Genomic DNA, 17,251 nt, shown 5'->3' with positions numbered 1-17,251 from the left:
TGTAGCACAGAAATAACCACTTTCCTTTATCAAGATGACGCTTTATACTATTGCTAAGCCTATCAATTATCCTTTTTCAGTAGCTGCTGAACATATTCTGCTCAAATAGAAATATTGATCATTTTGATATCCAAAAAAATACAATAAATAGGTTAACTTGTAAAGTTTACTTTAGGATTGTTTCCTAAAGTAAATTTTACACTTATTGTCTTCCTCAAGGATGCTTTCGTAGTGTAACTGGTCGAAAATTCAGCTAGCAACTGGCTTAGGTTATATGAATACGTCAAAGCATGAAAGGCTATCTACCTAAGCGGAGGAATGCCTCCTTGGAGGATGTTCTAAGAGAAAATGATTCGTGTTCACGCTATACATTAAACAAAAAACGGAAAACAAACCGCACAGCCAGGCCGTACGATTGGGGCTCGAACCCAATCCAGACTCCAGTATTAAGCGGTTTTAAACAATCCCGACATTGTTGAGGAAACTAGAAATCTGAAGTTTCATGGTTCGAATCCCAGTGAAGGCATAGTACATTTTTCACGTCTTCTAATCCAAATAAATTAAGAGTTCTACAAGGTGGTAACACTTTAATTCTTTTCTGTACCTTTTATATCTTCCAACAGCTTTCAGTATAATACAAATTAGTTTAAGAAGCCAGTGAGCTTATAGTTTAAAAAGAACTATAAGTACTGTGATAGGCAACCAGTACAGCGTATTAGCCTACCAAGCTGAGCAACCATCTAGCTGATCTTTAGATTTGGTATAAGTGAATTTTGCTCTGTTAAAGAAAATTATCTACATTTTTTTTTAATTCTGGAAAAAACAATTTGCCTGAAAATACCTGTGACAAACTTAGGTTGGTATTTTTTCCCGAATTTTAAATTTTACACTGTCATGTTCTCTTTCTAAGAGAGGTATCCTCAGCATTATTAGGGGTATAGCGTTGGTAAAATAATTTCTAAAAACTTTATGAACATTTCATAAATGAACTTTTGCATTATAAACCCACTTTTGTATTTTCCTAAATAAAATGCTGTGAAGTACCTATTTATATGTTTCTACTTATATTCATATTAAATTCGTTCCATTCTACTGCTATTTAAAAAAATATTTTTTCCCGTTGTTTAACTTTATCTTCGAGTTAATGTTATCAAAATAGTTCTGGACAAACTTGATCCCAATAAGCGGCGCCTACTGTATTTCAATAAACTACTCGTAAAGCTGTGGCACGGCAGTTGAGTTTAATTAACAAATTTTAGTTTAATTTACATCTTTCCTGAATGCTTCATTTCATCACGGACTCTCTCTACATATTTAATCACATTTGAGTGGCAAGCAATTTAATATAAAGTTTGGGGAAGATTTCGTTTAACTGTGTGAATATTTGGCTGCATGCCCAGCGCACGTGTTGTTAATAGCGAAACGCCGCTGCTCTAAAAAGAAAGTCAACTTGCTTGGTAAGCTACGATGTGAGCTAACTTTCAGGTGCCCGACTCGTAGCTTCTAGCATTGCTTAGAAGTATTTAGATTTGTAAATAAAGAGATTGTTAAAGGCCAATTCGTTTCGCTACCAAGTCTAAGTGATCAAGAATTCTGTTTTGTAATTACATTTGAATTTACGCTTCACAAATTGCGAGCTAGAATAAATTTAAAAGTTAGTTATTTATGTCTGTGCGCTTTTAAATTTTAGTTCAGCTATCAGGGATAAATCCTCTCTTAGCCCTTAAGGTGGCATCACACGTCGGAAGAACAACTGTTTAAGTAAATTTTTCTGCTCTGTCACATGATATAAAACAGTCAATCCCCACTCATCATTTTGGGGTTTTCCATGTAAAGAGGAATTTAGTTCTGCATTACAAATGGTATTTAATAATAGGGAATTTGATTGGCTGTTGAAAACGAATAACTTACAACCTTTTGTGAAAGAAGGGCAAACATCGTGTGTCTTCCTTTCAACGGTTAAAGGTCGTATCAGACATTCAAAACATTTCAGAAGAACCGTTTTGTCACAATACGATATGAAACAACCAGTCACCGCGGATCGCTTTCGGGTTACCATGTAAAGAGGATATTAATTCTGCAATACAAATAATGGTTGATGACGGAAGATTCGGTGGTGATTGCTGATTAGTTATTGAAAACGAACGAACAACTAAAAATTTTTTACGAAAGAAACGAAAAAAATTATGCATCTTTCTTTTAGTAGTAAAGTAGATAGAAAAATTGTTTGGAACTGTGGTTAGTCTGAAATAAATATATGCATGATACCAGCCTAAAACAGGTATAAACCTACTTGAAACAGTTGTTTGGCCGAAACAAATAGATGTGTAATGGTAGCCTAAGTAACAAGGTAAGAGTTAGAATTTAATTAGTTAACAGGCGTTAGAAGTATCCGCATACGATTGTTACAAAACTAAGAACGATGAAATAAATAAATAAATAATGTTGAAGGAAAAATGCAATGCATTATTTAAATTGTAATGCAAGTTATATGCCATCCTGCAGATTTTACATTATTTACTTCCTTTCACTGATAGATTTTTGTAATAAACTTCCAAGCGAAAATGCTTACAAAAGAGAATTCGATACAAAAGCTGTTGTAGATTACTTATCTGTCTCATCCTCCCTTTGAATATACAATATCCTCCTTCACCACGGTTCCAACTTTATGAATCAGCTGTAGAACAGAATTTCAGTCAAACCCTGCTATAATTACTTCAAAGGACAGAAAATTTAGTTCGCTACATCCGATCTGATACGAAAAAACTGGATCATTTCACAAAACAGTGTAAAAATTGATACAGGAATCACACAAAAAGAGTGATTAGCAATGTCACATCTCCCAGAAGATGCTAATAGTAGTATTATTTTTTTAAAAAATGTGTTAAAAACAATTAAAATTATTGTTATACTTACTAATTTGACTACTTTGACAATACTATTTTTTCAGTTTAAACACATATTAATAATTTTATTCGAAAAATTACTAAGTATAAATTTTATGGTTTAGACCCGTCCCTCCAGTTACACATTTTCATTTCAAATACGGATTTATATTAAAAAAAATCATAGTACTTTCTGAAAGCTCAGTCAAAGATAGGTTTAGTTTATTGAGGCAAAGCACACTTGAGCTCTCCGCCTAAGGAGAGGGATGCCTTCGTGAAGGCACTTTCTAAGGAAAACTGGCTCGTATAGACGTTACATGGGGGGAGGAGTGACGAAAGCGCCCATGAAGCCAAGACCGTTCGCTTGTATGCGAACCCAGGTCGAAACTACCAGTATTCAGCCATTTTACCGCTCACCTACTGGTGGACCCTCGATCAAAGAACTCAAATGGAATCCAAAAACCGATTCCAAGCTCTTTGTCTCAATTGATCAATAGTCCTGTGGATCAATGCGCGACACAGTAGGATCTTCTGTTTATCGTGTGTCCTGGTTTTCAAGAATTGACTGCAACATCTGCCTCGCATAGTCTTTAATTTAAAACGCAGAGAAACGAGAAGATGAAAATAAATGAACAGTGACCTGAAGCTAAATTTTGCTTTTCTAATAACCAAACCAGGATAAATTTAAGGGTTATTAATATACTTTCCGACGTACTTTTTCCCTATTTTTTTTAACAATGCGAATATTTTAATTTCCAAGAAAGCAGTTACAGTAAGAACATAACAATTTAAAAGTAATCATGGATAAACTACTGATAACTATCACAATATTATTTCTTTAAAAGAAACCTACATTTCAATAATAATACGTAGCGTATTCGGAAACTAAGTACCGTTTCATTCTAGCGCCGTCGCAGCGCTGTGGTAGGCGTCCCGTGCATGCGCACTAGTCTTTCTTGTTCACTGACTTTCAATTGTCGCCATTTTGGTTGCTCTATGTTGTGTTTTCAGTTTGCTGTGCACATTCAAAATGTTTAAGACAATCAGTTCTCCCGCTGACTGTGAGATTCGTGCCGTGATTAAATTTTTGAACGCGAGGAATGTTAAACCGGCCGAAATTTATCGTCAAGTGACAGAAGTTTACGGTGAATACGCGATAAGTGATGGAATGTTGAGAAAGTGGGTAAGAATGTTTAATGCATGTCGAACAAATGTCCACGCCGGCTTTCTGTTGTCACCAATGATTTGGTAAGGAAAGTTGATGAAGCAATTCATGAGAACAGACGCTTCACAATGACAACTCTTTCATAGGCATTTCCACAAATTTCACATACTGTTTTGTTCGAAATTGTGTCTGACCGCTTGAATTATCGGAAACTGTGTTCCCGATGGGTTCAAAAATGTTCACTGATGTTCACAAAACAAAGGGACTTGGTAGTGCCCCAACATTTCTCACGCGGTACAGTGATGAGGGAGAAAACATTTTACGAGTAAACCAAATTCTGACAGGTGATGAAACTTGGGTGTGTCATTTCACATCAGAATCGAAACAACAATCGATGGAGTGGAGACACACTCATTCTCCGAAAAAACAAAAGTTCAAAGTAACAATGTCATCACAAAAAAATCATGTGCACTGTCTTCTAGGATAGGAAAGACGTTTTGCTTACTGAATTTCTTCCCAGAGGTGAAACCATTAATGCGGCACGATATTGTGAGACTTTAACAAAACTAAGGCGTGCCATTTAAAACAAACGAAGAGGAATGCTCAGTAAAGGAATTGTGTTGCTCCATGACAATGTTCAGCCCATACTGCTGGTGTCACTCAATCGTTAATTCGACAGTTTCATTGGGAGCAGTTCGATCACCCGCCGTACAGCCCGAACTTGCCGCCGTCCGACTATCACTTGTTCCTGCGCATGAAGCGCGAGCTTGGTGGCAAGCGCTTTGGATCTGACGATGACAGGAAAAAAACTGGCGGGAAGTTTCTTTGACGATGGTATACAAAAGCTGGTCACCCGCTATGACAAGTGTTTGATCATTGGCGGAAACTATGTTGAAAAATAGTTTAAGACATGTATTTTCATGTAAAAATAAAACTGGATTCGAAAAAATTGTTTTACTATTTTTTTTTCATAACGGTACTTAGTTTCCGAATACGCCTCGTATATAGAATAACATTAACATTGCAATATCTGACGGAAACTGAGCGAATATCTGACGAATTCTGACGGTAACTAGCAGCACCAGGGACACCTCACATGAATAAGTCTTAATTGCAACTTCTGAAATGTACATCCTAGGAAAGAAGGAGAAAGTTCTGGATTTCGAAAGATGAGCACATCAGCATTAGTTAAGGCTACAATGAACAAGAACATAACTAACGGAAGTAAGGTTAAATAACATGCTCGGAAACTTTCTAAGTGTGAGAATATCTGCTACGTCCAGTTAACGAAGAATCTGCAGAAAATGCATTTCAAATAATAAATGGAAGGGAAAATAAAATGGCTGAAATTATAATGCAAAATTGAAAAGACAAATTGAATATATTGAATAAAAAAAGTAATCAAGGGAATATAATTTATTAGTAAACTAGTCCTAAAATGAAAGAACTGTGTACGATAGACAAAGAGGAAAATTATACGAATATTTTTTAAAAATTTCTGAACCTAACGCTAAAACGCTAGAGGGGAAAATAGACTAGGTATTACGGTAATATTTTAGTTGAAAAATTCAGAAATTCGAGAAAAGTGTTTGAAAAATTTAAAAAAAATTCATTCCGACATATCCACTAAATTCCTCATTTCAATTTTTGTGCATATGGAAGTGGCTACAGCCGTATGAATTAATATTAAGTATACAGGAAATCAGATCGGACCAAAAATTTCGTTCGATGTAAGACAGGTTCGGGATTTGACTGTATATAAAAAGTAGCTTGTTTATCAGCAATAGACAGCGATTTTACTCCGTAATCCGTAACAATGTATCTGATATTTTGATTAAAATCCTCTTCGAAGACCCCGCTTAACGCTGTTTCAATTTTATAGTATTCGGATTTCCTTATATCGCACGAGGTATTGGTATTGCTGAGTTGGTTTAGGATATAAAACTACAAAAGGTCGTTTAACACTTCTAATGGATAGTAACATTTAACACTTCTACTGAAAAGTAAGGCTGATGGAGAACTTTAAAAACACTGCTTGTTTATCATTCCCAAAACCCAAAAGCATTGAAAGGAATTTCAGAATCATCTTTATCAGCAATTTGGAAGTCCAATGAAAGATCTTGACACACTATGGAAATTTTTGTAAACTGGTTTATCAAACATTTTTGTCGGTGTGCTACGAATTTCAGAAACAAGAAACGAAAGCTTTACTTTTGATTAATAATGTTGCAAGTCATCCAACGCGTTTATCCAACTTAACAGCATGCATTTCAGAGGAAGCGGTTTTCCTGCCGCCAAACACAACTTCATTAATCCAGCCAATAGATCAAGGCGCAATATCAAATTATAAATTTTTCGGAGGACATTTCGACAACTGCTTGATAAAAATGATAGAGAAGATAAACAATCCATTAGAGACTTGATAAAAGCGCAGTATCATGTATGTAGACAGCGTCAATCTTTCCTAAAATGAGGTAAATGAGAAATATTTGAACGGATATGATATGAAAATAAAATCAAAAGTAAATTTCCGGAGAGAATTAAGCACAAGAGAATCCATTGTCGATGTCGAAGAAATTGTGAATGAAACGGGGTTGGATATTACAAATGTACAAAATATTGGAGAATTATTGCAAGCTGTAACTGGTAAAGGCCTTTCTAACGACGATCATAAAAAATTAATAGAACAAGTGCATGAAAATGACGAAATTAGCGTTTTTCAAGAGGAGAAGAACATTCAACGAACTTCCTAAGAAACGTTTTAGCACTATAAATCACTTTATGAACTTATGTTTTAAATCTTTATGAATCAGTTTATACAAAATGATATAAATTTTTACATAAAAGGAAAGATGAAATACATTTGATGCGATGTCCTGCTATCGACAACTTGCTGAACGAAACAGGAAAAGGCAACCGGACTGGAATATTTCTTCACACATACACATAGACACACACACAGACATACACACGGAAAAACAATGACAGATGAGGAAGCTTCCTCCTCATCACAAACATAACTTCTTTACTCGAACTTTTTTTGATTTTGATGTTTGATGATTAAAAATGTACATTAGCAATAAATAAGTGTATAATTAATTTAATAAAAGAGTATTTAGTAATAAACTTGCAAAATAAAGGAAAAACTGATAAATGTTCTTATTCTCTCTTTCTGTTTCACTTATCCCCTTATTCACCTGTTAAGATGACCTTGTTTAGCGCTGTTTCGTATAGCGCTGGAAGTTACTGAAGCGTATCTCTCTCATTATATATTGAGCAATTTCGTAGTGGCACCATTAAAACGTTACTCAACTTCGTATACTTGACATTTTTACACATTTGCAACGATGTCCACAAGATTGCATTCCATTTCTGATTAAACAATTGAGTTAAAAAGGAAACAATTCAGCGGATTAGTTTTATTCATTCGGTCTTTTCCTTTTGACGACTATCACCGTCTTTTACCGTGAGTGGAAAACCCAGACGGAACACGTGCCGAGATGGCTTCACCATTACGCAATACCTGCTTTACACAAAACTCTCAAAGATCCTTCGAAACGCTACTGCACTTTTTTTTCTCAATCGTCCCTCCTTTATATTTTCACCATGAATAAGATCGAAAAACTAAAAGAAATACGACCCCGTGTTCACGGTGAATAGGTATCCTTTCATCGCTGGCCATAACTTGTTCTTTTTGTGCATTTTGTTTCCCTGGCAGATGTTTTGTGATGTTTGAATTCGATTCACTCATTTGTGACGTTAGTTGAAAGGGAAAGTGATCAAACTTCCTGAACTTGCGTATGCAGGAAATTGTAAGAAGACACGCATACGCCAATTTTTCCCGTTGATTTCTGTCATTAACGTAAATTCTATATTATTATTTTTTACTAAAGTTAATTTTGTTGTTGTCTAGATTTGAATATCATTGCTGTGGCCGTAAACTGTATTCAGATATTTTTCTGATGAAGTCAAATGTTCGAAATTTTGAACACACTTTAATTCTCACGAAATACGATGAAACTAATACCACTTCGTCATGCTGATTTCTTCTCTTATTTCTTTTCTAAGCAGAGATGTTATTAGTTTCGATCGTCTCTACTTTCGTGGCCGCATCACTTTTCAAATGAAAGGATGGTGCCATCAAGTGTTATCCTCATCTATTAATTTTAAATAAATAATATAATGAATATGAAAGAAAAATGTATGGCAATGCAAGTAAAAAGATGTTGCCACCAAATGCTATCGTAATATGTTATTTTTAAAGAAACGATGCAGCGAATATAAACGAATTGTATGAAAATATTTAGCACTCTATCCATAATTCTAAAGACATATTATTTTTAAATATTTCGTGATTTTGTTTAAATTTCATGCGGCGTAAGTGCGAAGAAACTGATGTTTAATTAATAAAGTTAAAAAATAAAAAGCAACTAAAATAATAATTAAATAAAATGCTGTTTATATAAGAAAACTTAACACTTATACGATTAACTAGAGACAAACATCTGATGTGTACACTCCATGACTTCCTTGTATCGAATATTAAATTATACGCATTTTTTCTTGCATTTCATTTAAACTTATTGGATTGAATTAAATCTACTTCGTCGACAGCGCATAAGATGCAATAGAATAAATGTACTCTATAAAATTCACTCTATTTGTTTACCATAGGGACACTCTGGCGCTAGGTTCATTTAACAGCGTTATATTTCGTTCATATTATAACTCAGAATGCACAAAATTTATATCATTTGAAGAATTATCTAATCGTTGCCACATGTTCTATTCAACTACTATAATAAATCTAGAACGATGTATAAAATAAATTAAGCAAACAAAACAGAAACAGTTTTTCACAGACGATTGAGTATTTCTCATTCAACTAATTCAGTTCTCACTTCGCGACAAGGCAAAAATACATAAAACTGAAAATATCCGTATTAAAAACTACGAAGTAAATCTTAAACACTTATTTTCCCGAAAAAATTCCATAAAGAATTATGCATACTTTAATTTGCAATAATAAATGAAGGCATTATCTTTGTTGTTGCGAAGCGTAGTTTCTCGAGATTGGCAACAAATCAAAATGGATATTTTCGTTGAAATATGCTGCCTGAAACTTTTCGCGACTACGATACTTCCTTTTTACTTTGTACAGGAAGTAAAAAAACTGAAAAATGAATGGCAACACTTAATACTGTATCGAAAATTCTAAACTCTGTTGCTTTTAAAATTTTTTTCTGATTTTGCATTTCGCATTTATGTGGCATTAGGACAAAGGTAATTTTGTTTAGTAATAAGGTTTAAAAATTTTTAAAAGAAAGCTGAATATTGCGATGATAAAAACTGAAAAAAGTAAACAATGAATAGCAAAACTTTAACACTCGTATCTATAATTCTAATAATAAGCTACTTCCAAAATTTTTTGAATTTACTGCTAAATTTTACGTGGCTTAAGTCTTAAAAAAAAAGATGTGGAATAAAATAAAAAAGAAAAGTAGTTGTATTAGCAGGAGTGAGTCCAAGAACAGATTGTTGAAGTGAGAGCATAAAATACCTTAACAAACACTCTGGTACGACGTTAAATTTAGAATCCTTTCAAATATTTTTCTAATCTTTTCTTTTCTTCCTTTCCCACTTTTTTTTTTTAAATTTCCAGTAATATGAAAGGATGATTGCGTCAAAAATAACGCGTTTCTTGCTGGCATCGTAAAACACGTTAACAGGAGTTTTCCAATTTCCTGCGACTTTATGAGCTTCATTATTCTTTACAGCTTCTCAATAACAGAATTTATCCGCACCTTCTTCGCTCTGTAAACCGCGAAATTTTCGAAATTGTAAACAGCGGCGAAGATTTCTTTTAAATCAAATTCCATAGAATTTCATTCCAACACAAACGGAAAGCAGCTTTCCTTTTTTGACAATGGGAGAAAGAAAAACAGCTATTGATTCTAGTAATGGAAGTTTCAAAGTATTTTTATATGAGCTTAAAAGATCAAAATGCAGTACAAAATACAGAAAACAAAGAATTTTTCTTTCTTTACGAAAAATATAAACTGTTAAAAAGACTTCATGAAATCAGCTTAAAACTGTTTACATTTCTAAATACATGGGGAAAGCTTTTGACTGATTCATATTTTTACTTAAAGCTTCTGCGCTCAAACTCATTTATAAAAAGAATAAATTTTTATTTGAAGCATATAAAAAGAGTATCTAGAATATGTAAATAAAACAAAATAAAAATAATTGAGGAATAAAATGAAATTACTTCTGCTGTAAACTTAGCAATTTTTACGGATGTTACTAAATCTAAACTTATTTGTTTTAGAAATTTTTGAACTAGCATTTAAATTAATTTTTCATAAACAAATGTGAAATAATTACTCTTCTTTCCATTTTAAATTGGCTTTAGAACACGGTTACAAAAGAATAACTGACATAATTTGTTTATGGACAGAAAGGGGCAACATTTGTTCTTTTTGAATTGAAGAAACAGATTAATATTTTAATTTAATTAATCAAAATTCATTAATTTTTTTAATTAAAAAAATTCAAGCATACAAAAAGATGTACGTTGTCTTCATGAAGAATTTTCGGAGGGAAACTACTTGGTATTTATGCTCACACAGAAAAAATATTTATTTTCTATAAATTAAGAAAATAGTGCAAGAAAAATGCACTTTTTGGAAGGGAACATCTTTCTTGATGAACTCTCTGAGAGAAACTACTCCATATTTTTCTTGCAAATGGGGAGGGAACCCGCGAAAATATTCATGGAGGCAACCTGTTTGCCAGAATTCGAATCGGGTCTGAATTATCATTTTATTATAGTTTTATCTATTCGGATTTTGATGTAAGCGAATTTTCAGTTATTTACACCTAATTCTCTTGATGATTTTTTAATGTTATTCCATAAAAACATTAATTTAAAAGCCACAATTCAAATTCTCCTCAGGCAGCACGCATTCGTAAATTGCATGTGAAAAATGCGTACAACAAAATCAATCTTTTGTATAAAAAACGCAAACCTAAAAATACAAATATCATAAACTATGTTAGATAAAACAAAATCAGTAGTTATTTATGTATATTTTTACCTTTCAATACGCATAAGTTATACGCAACATTTAGATATATTCGTGAGAAGGATCGTGCTTTATTCGTAACTTTTAGATATTTTTGCATATTTCAAAGATTTACGTATATTTTTGGTAAAACTTTACGTAAATGTATAGTATATATGTAATCCTTCCCAATATTTCACTTCGCATATACATATATTTTTAGTAAAAATGTACGTAAATCTTCCCTATTTTTCACTAAGCATAAACGGATCATTTCAGAAAATTACGTATGGATTTCAATGTGTATCACTGACACATCAAGTAAGAGCGACAGTAAAATTTACGTTTATCTCACCTACCCTAATTTAAACTTAAGCTTTTAAGCGACATGGTCTGGGAGTTCCAGATCACAGCATCATATATTACCATGAGATCTATTTTATTTATATCGGAAATATCATGGATGTCTAAATATCTCAAGTTTTAGGGAAAATAAGGAAATGTTAAATTTTAAATTAAATTATTCATAGTTTCTATGAATAATCATTTAACATAATCTGATCTACCTATCAATATTTATATAGATCAGAAACAATTAGGAACATTTCTAGCTCTAGATGTATATTTTTAATAAAGTTCTTCTGTATTGACTTGAGTTTATTTCATAATTTAATTTTAACTGTAAATCTAATTTTTAAAGAAAGCTCATCCAATCCTAGAATCCGTTAAACTGAACACTTGTTAGCTTCTACCTGATTAAAACCAAAAGCATATCAAAATCTTTCCATTATCTTTCTCAGTTATTCATTTGAATATTAAGAGTGTTTTTTTTTTTTTTTTTTTTTTTTTTTTTTTTTGTATTTATTTTATTGCTAAGTAAGTTTCTTTTTATTTTCTCTCTGTGAAGCAATAAATTTGATTTAACTTCTTCTTCTGCATTAAAATCTTTACTTGTCTATTTATATGTCTATCTGTCTACTAGCTGCCATTGAAGCAGAGACTGGAGTGGTCAGTTCTAAGATAACTGAAGTGGAAACAACCCGTTGGACAAACCCCTCGATATGCTGGCACAATTTTAAAAAAATGGATCTCGGTACCTAAAAGAAGCCAAAATTCGTCACGCAGCATATCATCGTAGCGGAACTTACAAGTTGCAAGACGCATGCAGTGTTACGAATCCACTGGACGACGCGTTCAGTATGCGCGACAATGTATCTGGATGTTTAGGGGAAGACTGTATTTATCATCATAAGATACACAAATATGTGACACCAGCTTAACAAAGCGGTACCAGCAATAACAAAAGCGGTAATGTCCGCCAGTCTGTGATACCAGTAAAATCGTCATCATAGGCTGGCGGACATCCTCGAAAACGTTCTAGGAAACACACCTGCAGGAAAAACGCCCACAAGAATAATACTCACAGAACAAAGATCACAGAAAAAAGCCCACACGGAAATATGTCCACTTAGAAAAAAACTCACAGGGAAAAATGCTCTCTTAGAAATATACTCACATAGAGATATGCTCATATGGAAATAAGCCCACTGATTAAAAATTAACGTAGAAATTTTCTTACGTTAATCAATCAATAGTTAATCTATTTGAACATCATAAACCTACTATTATTTTTTAAATAAAAATCACTTAAATTTCCAAAAAACCTATGGTGTATATATTTCAGAAACAATATAACTTAAGTATACATTCCATAGATGTTTAAGATTAACAAATACGCCATTTTGAATTAAGGAGAGGAGGAAGAAAGTAAAAATGAAATACTATATAATGAAAAATTATTATTATTTTAATTGTTAAGAAAAAAAAATAATAGTAAATAAAAAAGTAGAAGTTAGATTTCCATTTATCTTAAACATTACAAAAAGGGGGGGGGCGTTTTTATTAATATTTTGTCTGTTACCTTTATTTATTAAATACCATGTTCTTCGCACTTAAACCATAAAATTCATTCCAAGAGCAATATCTCAAAACAGTTTTGTAGGGTTTTTCTTAATTTGCATAACAAATTTATTTTAAGTTTTCCTGTTCTGAACTTCTTAAACTTCCCCTTACATTCTCTCGCCAGGATGTAAATTTAAGGTTAAGTGAAGTGCTATTTAAACGTGTGATTATCTCAGTTTATTCAGATCGTGTTTCGCTAGCCTAGCGCACGTTTCGTTGTTATTTCACGGTTATGCTAGTAAGCCTCTTGGCCACATCTGTATAGTATCACGCCGGTTAGATTTCTGTGAGTCCATCTCTTAGAAATTTTGAAGTGCGTTCTTGCACTCTTTTATTTTTTAGATTTTGATTTGTATTCTAGTCTACGTTTAGTTATCGCCGCAAGTGAACGGTGTTTTGTAACGCACGAAGTCCGTGCTTTCTGTTCTGTCTGTACTTCTTCTGTTTTATTACAATGCAAGAAATATATATACATTTATGCAGATTTTTCCTTTTTAATTTCTTCAAATATAATGCAGGACTCTACCATTTGGTGGCAATAGTTTGACAAGCGAAACGGACATTTCTAATGAACCAACGCAAAATCGCAAAACGAAAACAATAGTCGTTCAGGGACAAAACCCCTTTAGACTAATAACTTACATATTTTATAATACAAAGGTTTAGAAGAATAAGCAAATAGAAATAATTACTTTATTTAAATTATTAAAAATATGTATTATAATTAAATCATGTAAATATATATTTCAAAAGTTATAAAAACATAAACTTACTGAATGGTAGCTAATTTACGTAAATATCTAATTTTATCATATATATAGTCTCTTATACGATTCGCTATTATCGAATATAATTTTTTATATATTTTTTTTCTTTTTAGCTTCAATACGCCCTTACGTTAGGTAATGCCAAACGTTGACAGCTGAAGTCTTTTTTCAATCCGTCAAATAATATAAACCACATACTGGGATGGCTTACAATTAAATTATGAATTTAAGGCGTTATGAAAGTCTTCCAACAATGTGTGGGTTTTTTTTTTCGAATGCTGGGTTTATGTGAGCAAATTTTACTAAAATTTTAATTCTTTTAAATACCGTTCCTGAAAGGGTTCAAATCAGCATATTTCTACGTTAGCTTTTTACCGCTTGAGCATATTTCTTCGTGTCCATTTTTCCATGCGAGCGTTTTTCTATGTGGGCATGTTTCTGTGTGTGCTTTTTTCATGTCAGCATTATTCTGTGAGTGTTTTCCTGTTGGTGTTATCCCGGTCATGATTCTAATAATCATGCAGTGTTGCATGTAGATTCGTTGGAAAATGCTTCAATATAATATAGAAATTGGTGAAAATAGATATTAAATAGATGCTGGAGTTTGTCATGGAATACACAGTGATAAGGAGAGCTAACTTCTGCGTCTTTACTTTTCATTGACCCTCAATGTTCCTAAGCCTGTAAATTACGATTTTTTGTTATATATGTAGAATCGGTACTTACTGTCTAGGAATATGACGTTCGTAAACTTACTTCCGATGTGGCTGTCTAGGGGCTAATAAACAAGTCCGATTTATGTAAAACTTGAATATTTAATGAAACATGAATAGTTGCTACAAACTACAAAGTAATTACATACGTAGAAGGAAATAGATGAGATTATTTACAAGCGAAGAGAAGGAATCGTATTTTATAAGCAAACATCTTTGAATCGCTCATCGTCTTAATGGCGGAATCGTCTGAATTCTATCATCGGAAAAGTAAAAGATTTATTCTCACAGCTTGTCGCGTCATCCGATTATAATGAACGGTGCCATCCCACATATATTTATAGAGCCTTTATTGCTTATTCTCAGCCGTAGAATGAGCTCTCACAGTGCGTGAGGACTTCATTATGGGATACTTTGTACTGTGCTTCCATTCTAAATAGTGTTTGCATTAGGAATGTGTAACATAATAGATTCTTTACGGTTCTAATGAGCTGAATTTCAGATAACGATTTTGGAGAGTATCCAAATTTATAGTTTATAAGGCATATTCCTTCTGAGTTTGAATATATATTTTAAAATGAGTTTTATCAGGACAACATTTTGTGTAACAGGTAATATAGCAAGTATTTTCAACTTAAAACATATTTGTAGTTATTCTTGTGACTTATTTCACTTGTCGGATTGTAACACTAACAACAAATTTTATAGTGGCAAACAACGTAGGATTGTGTCTTTTGTTGGCATGGACCGTGGACACTTTAGAAGTGACATGACAGTTGACAAGCTCTGTATCAATTCTGAAAGAAAATCGCCCACGGTACGGGTCCAATAAACTTCCTCCTCTGCCCCTCAGCCGTTATAATGGTTAGTGATGCCGACTGCCGTATCGATGGGCCCGGGTTCGAACTCAGGAGAAGACATAGATGTTATAGTATTTTTGCGGAAAGAGTGAACTCAAGTACATGGCGAGCCAACATCCTTTCGGGAGACTGAAGGTAGGAGAAGAGGGATGGAAAACCCTCGGACCGCACTTTTGGGTGCTCTTCCTCGGAATTCCACCTGGGGCGAAAACGTAGCAGTTAGGAAATCTCGGCCATACCTAATATGTCTACCTGGATACACATATTCCCTACATTGCTGGATCCTCTACTTTGCTTCATTCTGTGCCTGTCTCCCACCAGTCCTTCTCTACCACCAAATCTCTTGAGAAGACTTTCGGCTTGCCTTATACTCGTATTTGTAAAGCCATTCGGCAAAAATACTGTACACTTACAAAGATCCAGTTTTCGTCGGGATTCAAATCCGAGCCCAAAAAGTACGGCAACCAGCAACGCTAGCCATTATACCGATTAGAGAAGTGTATTAATACACAGAAAGAGTAATGAAATACCATGTAAACAATTCTTATAAAAGTTGTATATAGAAGTTATAAAATACAGAATATTATTTTACTCTAATGAAAGTTATATACAGAATATTATTGTATTATTATAAAGTTATATACTGAAAAGAATCGGTTTCATTTCTCATTTTTGCATACAAAATGGTCAGTAACTTGCCTCCATGCACAGAGGTTAATCTTTGTAGTTCTCAATATATTGGTTTTCATACGCATTTAACTATATTAGATTGATAACCTTACGGATTTTATTATACCTCTTAATGTAGGGTTTTCATGTGTATAGTACTGCAATATTTTGCATGTATTTATTACTATATGTCATGTACCCTTTTTGTTTCCTTACTGGGATGTAGAATTTGGTATAAGTTTTAAACTATCAACAAGTATTAGCAAACTGTACTTTGAATATTGCCTTTTAACTGCTTACTGATTAAGTATTAGTTCCCTGTGAACTGGATCTTTTGTTACAATTAGAATCATTAGTTTCTTTCTGGGAGGGAAGAAATGCTTACTTTTGCGGTATTTTCTCCCTCCTTCCTTCCAGCATGTCTTCGTGCTGTAACGGTTAGCACACTAGTCGTGTATTCTACAGAACCATGGTCAAGTCCCGGAGAGGGCATTGCTCATTTTTCATGTCTCTTGCTTCAAAATAACCTAATGTCTCTAAACCATATAATATTAAAAACACTTTAGGAACTGCAATCCTTTTACTCGCACAACCATTAAAGTAACTGCATAGAACCCACAATTCCAAGAATCAATTAAGTTATGTCAAGTTTTATGATCATTAAACTAGATTCGTAGCTTTTATATTAATTTACAAGTCAGAAAAATAAAACTTACAGTTATTTTCACCAATAAAAATCGAGTTAGATATAGAAATCTCAGATCTTCACACTTACCTAAAAAAGGAATAAAGAAAAAAGTTAGAGTATCATATATTTAATTGATGTTGACAAATTAACCAATTAAGACACAATAACACGCCGAACAAATACTAATTCAGAAGTCAAACAACAAAAATCAGCGTTATATTTTCAAATTTTTACAGAAACTGTGAAAATTTGAAATATAACGCTGATTTTTGTTGTTTGACTTCTGAATTAAATTAATCAATGTTATGAATCTTACTGATATGCACAAAAATGGTATTCAAAATTAGATGCCCTAAAAGAGCATTGGACCATGTAATTAAAAAAACTTATAAGAATATTATAAGAAATATGAAAATAAATTTATATTTTGTAAATACAAGAAAGCTGGTATAGTAGTTTTTTCAATTTAGAAAAC

Source organism: Stegodyphus dumicola, chromosome 10 (genome assembly GCF_044657685.1).
Source record: "Stegodyphus dumicola isolate Sdum_Otavi_A_Nest chromosome 10, ASM4465768v1".
NCBI classification, from domain to species: domain Eukaryota; kingdom Metazoa; phylum Arthropoda; class Arachnida; order Araneae; family Eresidae; genus Stegodyphus; species Stegodyphus dumicola.
This window is presented reverse-complemented; position numbering follows the sequence as displayed.